The following is a 9107-nucleotide window of genomic DNA, read 5'->3' on the forward strand; positions in this document are numbered from 1 at the left end:
AGACACCACAAAGAAGGAGACATTAATATTTCAAGACAAACTACATGAATCATAACAAAAATGAAAAATAATTACAAAAAAGTTTAATTAAAAGAGATAATTTACATCAATGAATTGTTAACCCCACTGTACAGAACAAAAAGATACAATTTGTATCAACATGGAAGAAAGTTGCTCAGAGGTCAACACCCAGAAGGCATCATATGTTTCACTGTGCCAAGGAACTGTCAAAGCTTCATATGGGAAAAGATTGCAACCGATGCCAAGTTTCACCACAAATATTGATTTATTAATTCATTAGTCTTCCATTTATCATGGGAAAATGATCCTGCTTGCTAAGTATAACCACCTTACTTTTATGGGCAAAGTCACATTTCATCCGATTCTTGTGGATGAGGATGTCTATTATACACTCAACCTCATCGACATCCATATCTATTTCAAGCCGTCTAAAGGCTTTCACAATGGCTTCTAATTTAACTTGGTGTGCTTCATTTGGATCCTTTTTATTTTAGATTATGTATATTTCCTTTACCAATCTCTTGTAAACTTGAAGCTCAAGCTTTTCGAGGACAAGATACAGACCTGATCTCAAGAATTGATCCTCATACTCTTGCAAGGCATGTTGAAGCAGCCTGAGATGACCTCTTTGCAATGCTTTTTTTTTTTTGACAAATATCATTAATTTTATGAGTAATGATCTTATAAGACCTCCCCCACCCATGTGTGTAGGACTCTAAATGATCACCATTGAATTTGACATGAATCTTTAGAAAAGTTATCACATGGGGTGTACGACTTGACTTTTTTAGAGATCCGTGCCAAGTTTAACGGTGAACCTTTGGGGTCCTACACACATGGGTGGGAGAGGGTCCTATATGATCATTTCTCTAATTTTATTGATCAAAAGGAATTATATAGAGATTATTACATGGTTGGTAACTATGAAATAAGATAAAGAACCCACAATCTTGGCAAGCGAATCAGCCTCCACATTCGCTTCCCCTGTAAACATGTTGAAACAAAATCAACAAATTCTTAGATAGTGTCGTAATTTGTAACCACAAGCTTATTAAGTTCCCATGGAATCCTCTGCTCGCTGTTACACCATTTAATAACATTTAGATAATCACCTTCCACTATACAATTCACCCTCAAATTTCTTCGTTGAAATAGGCGCAACCCATGAAGGAGTGCAACAATTTCAGCAATATTAATTGTGGCCAAGCCAATAAGACCAGCAAAGCTAAAAATAGAAGTCACATACCATTCCTTAATCACCCCTCCTATACTTGCTTGACCCGGATTACTGAGTGAGCTTCCATTAAAATTTAGTTTGTAACTACCATATTGAGGACAACTCTACATACTTCTCGGCCTACATGTAACCACACCTAACCGGAAAAGATTAGATAGATTAACCAAGACATCAACTTCTGAGATCCCCCTACCTTCCTTTGTGATTGCCAGCCAGCACCAAACTATGTCCTTTATATTGTTCAAAACTCTCTCAAAAGGAAGGGCATCGCCATTAAACATCCTCCTACTCCTTTCCTTCCACACCTCACACAACACAGCCCCTCGAACAATTTTCCAAATCACACTTCCCACCTTTGATAGATTTGGGAAAACAAGTTAAGTAATAACACCCAAAAACAATTGAGGCATGGTAATACACATCCCCAAATATATCAAAAAACAATTTCAATCTTTGTTACAAAAAGATAGTGCACAAAACGGTGATCCCCAGACTCACCATCATACTTACACAATAAGCAAATGTTGGGCAAGATCTTCTCCCTCTTGATAAGATTATCAATAGTCACCATTCGATTTTGGGCTGTCAACCAAATACACATATGCACCTTATGCGGTATTGGTCATTTCCAAATTTGGGCAACTTTCGATAATGACCACCGACTACACAAATGGACAAACACTCTATACATAAATTTAACAGTAAATTGTCCATCCTTCTCCGCCTTCCACACCAACTCATCATTCACATTGAAAGGTAAATCGACTTGGGTAAATTCCCCACTTAACTCAATTATAATGTAAGTTAAGGTTCCAAATAATCTACTCCCCATTTCTCTCCACAATTTTGGCCACTTTTTCATGGGGCTGTTGGACGTTTTCAAAGATATCAAGGAAAATATCTTTAAGTGATCTCTCTCCAATCCATCTATGATGCGACAAAACCCACCTCAGCACCATCACCCACACACCACCGCACATTATTTCTATTAGATATTTACATAAAAAGATTGCCTTCTAGCATAATATCCTGTCAGAATTTCGTCTTCCATGGCCAATCCACAACCCATGTCTATTTGTACCATATTTTGCAGTCAAGACTTGACACCACAATTGATCTTTTAAACACCACAATTTACAAAGTAAAGGTTTATTAACCATTATTATCTTACGTATGCCCAAATGTCATTCTTTTATCGGTGCACAAACTCTATCACATTTGAGTAGTTCGAACTTCCTAGCCTCATCAAAAGATCCCCACAAAAAGTTTTTCATCATACCTTCAATTTTCTTTGCCACTAAATTAGGCATTTGAAAAGGTGACATCTGTTAAATATGAAGGTTTGCCAAGCAGGACTATAATAGTGTGGCTCTACGACCCAAAGATAAGAACTTCGGCTTCCACAAATCCAACTTACATTGTACCCTTTGTAAAATCTTATCCTAGATCGATACTGATAATCTATTATCAGAGATGAGCAACCCCAACTAGGTGATAAGAAAAGTATCTACCTTGCAACCCAGTGAATCAACCAACTCATTTATCAAAAGCTCATTATAATTTGCACCGATCAAATATGTTTTTCCAAGATTAACCTTAAGACCTATAGCTATCTCACAACACTTAAGAAACCTACCAACATTATTAACCTACGTAATATTAGCCTCACAAAAAATTAAAGTATCATCTACATATTGCATATAAGAAATTGTCATATCATTATTTACCACTTTGAAACCCGTGAAATTGCTCATACTTTTCACATTTCTCATAATGAGGCTAAAGCATTCAGCATAAAGAGGGAAAAGGAATGGGTAAAGATGTTCCCCTTAGCGTAATCCTCTGGAGGCTCTAAATAACCCTTTTGGGCTACGTTTTATCAGAACTATGAAATATGCTGAAGAAAGGTACTCAAAAATCTAATTCCTCCATCTATCACCAAAGCCCATTCTAGGCATGACTTATAGAAGAATACACCACTCCACCCTCTCATAGGCCTTCTATATCTAGTTTCAAAACCACCACAGGAAGTTGGTTCCCATTTGAATGGATACATTCTTGAGCTATAGCACACTATCTATAATCAAACAATTTTGGATGAAAACTGATTGAGGCTCAGAAATAATACAATGAAATGCTACTTTTAATCTTTCAGCCAACATTTTATAGAGACTGGTAAGCAAACTGATAGGCTTAATATCAGATAGTTCTGTAATGATAGATTTCTTAGGGATTAAAGTAATGTACATAGAGTTGACTCCTCTAAAGATCTCTCCCTTCGAAAGAAAACCTTTAACCATAATAAAGAGTTCCGCATAAATCAGATCTCAAAAAGAAGAAAGCTAAATGGAAGCCATCAGGTTCCAGTGCCTTATCACAAGGCAGCAAAAGCACTGCTTTTTTCAGGTCTTCCATAGCGATATCAGCTTATAAGAAATTAACACTTTCCTATGTTAGCCTTTTAATATGAATAAGGCTCATCCTAGGTACAAATCGATAATACCATTCTCTAGCCCAATTTCATTCTCTAGAATATCAGGAACAGCCAACCTCGAGATATCATTTTATCTCCTACGGGCACTAGCAATTGCATGGAAAAACTTAGCGTTAAGAACTTCGTCCTTCAACCACTTATTTTGTGATCTTTGCTTCTAATAGATTTTATTCAGTCTAAGAAATTCCTTAAAAGGACTCTTTGAGTTTAGCATTCCACTCAACCACTAGATCTTCCATTAAGATACTTGTGTTTTGACTATGCTAATCTAACAACTGTATTTCCAAAAGAACCTCATCAATCTTCCCCTTCAAGTAGTATTGATTGTCAGACTTCCATTGAATAAGTTTATGTTTCACAGTTAACAGTTTTTTGTGAAGTTGGAAATCCATCGAACCATTCGTAACTATATTTTCCCAAGTACTTTTAATATGGTCGACCACTCCTTGTTCCTACAGCCATCCAATATTCATTCTAAACGGTTGCACCCCTCTACATTCCTCTGTCATATGCGATAAAATCAGAGTGTGAACAGACGAAGGGCGGGGTAGAGCCTTAACAGTAGCTAAAGGGAAATTCTCCAGCCACTAATTTGATTCAAGAAATCTATCAATTTTGGAAAGAGATAGGTTACTCAAACTACTGTTAGACCAAGTAAAGGAAGCACCCAAGATAAGTAAATCCAATAGAGTTCGTCTTTTAATAAAAGCATTAGACCACCTCATAGGAGCAGTAATACGACCACCTGCAGAAAACTCTTCAGGTCACCAGATCAAATTGAAGTCCCCCAATCCCCCCCCCCCAAACAAATCGTATGAATAGAGTTATGCAGAAAATCAGACATATCATGTAAAAAAACTTCTTTTAGAGCTAGAACATTAGGACCATAAGTGTTCAAAATACCCCAAGAAAAACGAGTACAAACCCATAAAAAAACACCACCAAAATCTGTCTTGCTTGACAACATCAAAATCCTGTAAGATCAAAGGATCTCACAATACCCAGATCCCACCCGAAGCACCTATAGAATCCACACCGACAAAATTAACAGCCCTAGAACCCCAAATTTTCTTCACCCCTGAGACAATGGGGCTACGTAATTTGGTCTTTTGCAAAATTAAAACCATCGATTTGTACTTCCTAACTAGAAATAATATGTCCTTTTTACGTCTAGGGTCACTAACGCCTTACATTCCAACTGAGAATAAACATTAACATGGATTGGAAGTAGAACATGGGCCCTTGAGGTTAGGACCAAATTCAGGTGCTATCTTATTGAAGCTTCATCCATAGCAGACCAGTTTGAGGAAGACAACGATTCACTATTAATCTCCACGATTGGTCCATCATTGAACACCACCCCTCACGAAGCTACACCTCCAAATAGACCTCCACGAGCAATAAACCTCTTAGACCATCGTGAAGGCACATAAGCCATTTTGACCTTTTTATTCTTAGCATTCAACTTCGTAGGGGAAGACACCTCATTATCTTTAGGAGACTTAGAAAGTACAATCTTCTCTCTCTCAGCTACCTTTTCGACCTTTCCTTGTCCTTGATCTCTTGAAGAACAACACCAATGGGGCCATTGAAGTCCATCCCCATATCAGTCAACATTTTTCTACATAATGCCTCCTCTGCCAAAACGTCTGGTTGTTGTTCCTTCAGTATTTCCTCTAAGGTTGATATCATCACCTTAGGCTTTAATGTTTCCTCTGGATTTAGCACAGCTGGCACTACCTCAGCACTTGGTACAGATTCCTGAGGCTCTTGAACTACCTCAAGAATCTGCTCATGATGCACCTCTATAGTGGTTGGTAACATTTGAGGCTCAAGCACTTGATGAATACCATCTAATTGGGCAATCGGGTCCGCCTCTACCAGCTCTAACATAGGATCGAATAAACCATCCATATCCTCCTGACCTTGATCCTCCACCACATTTAAGACCAAAGCTTCATCTACTTCTTTATCAAAATCCACATCTATAATGACCAATGGATCTACCTCAAGAGGATCAAACGAAGTGTCTCTAGGAACCATTCTCTTCACAGCCTTCCTACCCGGGTAGTAGTCTCATGGGATTGTGTTAAAGGAGAGCATAGGCAAAGGAAAAAGAAAGAGTAAGATCCGAAGACTTACAGAGCACGGAGACCAGTCTTGCGAAGAAAACCAACAACCTAACCCAATCCTTATGTTCCTTATTAGTTTTAATAACAAGGGAAAAGGAAGACACCAATGGTAACAAGCTTAAGAGACTCCCATCTCTTTTAAAAGAAAACACCTTATCCAGTAAAGTAGAAGTGTACTCTCATGGCCTTCCACCCCCTCATATCATAATAGATCTTTTTTTAGACGTCGTTTCCTGATGAATATGTCAAAGCAATCACCAATACCATTAGGTGAACCTGAGGGACTACTATCTTTCATAGCAACAAGATGGTCTAACAATAAAGATTGCTTAGAGGAAGAGGGAATAGGTAGGCCGTCAGAGATAACCACAGAATAAGACTTTTCTTTAAGATTTAGTGACCCATTTAAACATCCAACTCTAGACGGTACTCCATCAAATCACCCCTTATGTGTCACCTTATGCTTCGTAATCAACCACAAATAACTAGCTGTTGAATCTGGGAAATGACTCACCGACACCTATCTCTTTTCAAATTTTGAAATCGCATAATGTTTACACTAGTAACGATTATCCTTGAAGTGACGTTTCTAGTCATCGAAAAACAAAGAACCAAAGGTATTATCCGTCTTCTGAAAGTTCAGAGGAGCACAAGTTTTACTTTTAGAATCGAACAATCCAGGTCCCTACATAACCAAGAAGAGAACCTAAGTCCTCTTCAACAGTGACTCAAATGAAAAACCTATAATTATCAACATCTAGTTATACCTTCTTGGGAAGTGCGACACCTGAGGGTTTCCAAAGTTTAATTCTAATAAAACTACAATCAGAACCCTTCAATGCATCCCATCGATGTCACAATATTCCCCACACTCATTAGCTAACTTTTGAAAAACAGTAAAGCTCTAAGCACTAAAAGAAATACCCCATAATCTCATCCACACACGAACTTTCTGTACATGTCAAATATGAATAAAAAGACTCCACGGATTTCGAGAGAGAAGCTTCCCGTGATTCCTACATAACTTATGACGAAGCGCAGAAGCAACCTCATTCGACGAACGAAGGAAAAACACAATAGTATTACTACCAAAAGATTTAACTTCTGGCGCATAAGACAAACCTCAGGCCCTACCAGCCTAATCACTCAACCCAAAAACCTCATTCGAAGGAGGTGAGAACGCACCAACAACAATGGTTTTAGTTTTTAGAAGAAGAACGACCTCAATGCTGGTATCAACAATCACTTGCATAATAGATCCCAAAACCTCAATCCCGTCCATACTACCTCCTCAACTACCATCACCTCAAGCTCCCGCCCCTCTCTCTCACCTCTTTACAATGTTTCCACAATATTAGCATACTAAAAAAGATTGTATCTCTCTAGTAGCTGATTTTTTGGTCCAAACCCAAGTGAAAGCTTTACAGGTACAAGGTACTACTTGAGAATCTTCCTTATATTTGCTTCATGGTGAAGATTGCAATGTCTCAAGGTATACATGAGTTTCTGCTATGCAGCAAGAAAATTTTCAACAAAAACCTCAAAATGGTTGGTATAGTTCATGTATGTAACTTATCTCTTGTTGGGAATTCCCAAAAAATGTGAGTAATTTCAATACTCCTTATTATACTTGACCAAAGGTGAACAATTCCAATCTTAAAATACACTTTTAACAACTTGCAGGTAACATATAATGCACCTACACATTTGGACTCATTTCAGTAAGAGCACCAAAAACTTTTATTAAGAAAGAGCTTGCTCATTTCAGTTTCTCAAGGTTTCTCCCAGAAGCAATACCCAACTCTCTATCAGCCATTTCAGCTAGTTTCTGCATCTCATATGCAAAAATGAGCATAGCTTTCATGGCCCATGCAGATTTCCATTTTTTGAATTCATGTAAAAAAGCATTCACGGACATCTCAAAAGCATTATATGCATCCACAAAATGATTGTTGCGGAAGCTTTGCACACACCACAAGTAAGGGAGAAGTATTTCACTAAGCTGCCCATACTTGTCCACTAGCTTAACCACCCTATTTGCTTCTTGGAGGACGTTGAGGGCATCAACAAGAGAGAGGATGTAGGGGGAGTTGGAGGAGAGAGAGAAGAGTAGAGCGAGAGAGGGGCCGTTCTGAGAGGACTCAAAATAAATATGTTCACACTTATCTACTAAATTTCGCACTTTTGTCGTAGACGTTGTTTAAATTATGATATACATTTGTATCCAATATACACTTATGCCTTAGACGTTGTTTAAACTATGCCTTTATCTAAATATTATTAATTTCTTTTTTTAATTTTTAAAATATATAATTAATTTTGTACTTGAAAATTTATTAGTTTTTATAATTTTAAATTATGAATATTTGAAAATTTATTTAGCCCAAGAATTTCATATTTTAACATTTTTTAGATCTTGAATATGTAAAATTTATGTGGCCCAAAAATTTATTCTATTTTTTGGATTTTGATTATCTAAAAATTTAGTTTTTCCTACTCTTGTGTGGGAGGGCTCTGCTAGGGTTTCATGCGAGGGCATCCTGAGGTGGTGATTGCGTGTAGCCATGGTTACGAGTGCTGAAAATTTTCTCATGGCTTCTTTGGGTAACTACATCCATGGTGAGCCTCTCCCCATGGAGGGCAAACCCCCGGACCCACTCTTACAGTTTTGTAGTGCTATCGAAGATGGTGTACATGTTAATAACGGTGATGATAATGGATCTAACTATGCTAATTCTGGTGTTGTGATGAACCCAAAATCTGCTCACGATTTCTTAGTTGTTGCTAGATATGTTATTCACGAGGAGGTTGGGTCTGGCAATGAAGTTGCTAAGGTTGTTGATGGATCGGGGTTATCGTGTTATAACTTGATCTAGCTATGGTGTTCTTGGTGGATTCACAGAGAGTTCTGGTGGATCCGAGCTTGCTGTTGACAGACATAATGTTGCACATGGTCTGTTAATATTACAGGTTGTGGGATCTTCAATGGGTGATCAACATCGTGGTGTATAAGAGCTGTTATGTGGTGTCCACAACGATGGGCAACATGATCTGCTTCCGAATATCATTATGCTCCTTCTTTTGTGAATGTTGTTGATGTTTATAAGGATGATATTATTGTGGATGATTCACCCAAAAGATCTGTATTTTGCCTTTGTGCTCTTCAAATATCTTCTTCACTTAGATATGCGACACGAGATCAAACTAGGGATAACTCATGTCC

General features: G+C 37.8%; 1 pseudogene; it reads right to left on the reverse strand.

Annotated features, from left to right (window-relative positions):
- Nucleotides 1-289: 289 nt before the first annotated feature.
- LOC105420136 (enhanced ethylene response protein 5-like) lies at nt 290-8015 on the reverse strand (annotated as a pseudogene).
- Nucleotides 8016-9107: the final 1092 nt, after the last annotated feature.

Source organism: Amborella trichopoda, chromosome 5 (genome assembly GCF_054954075.1).
Source record: "Amborella trichopoda isolate Santa Cruz 75 chromosome 5, AtrichopodaSantaCruz75HAP2 v2.0, whole genome shotgun sequence".
Taxonomy (NCBI): domain Eukaryota; kingdom Viridiplantae; phylum Streptophyta; class Magnoliopsida; order Amborellales; family Amborellaceae; genus Amborella; species Amborella trichopoda.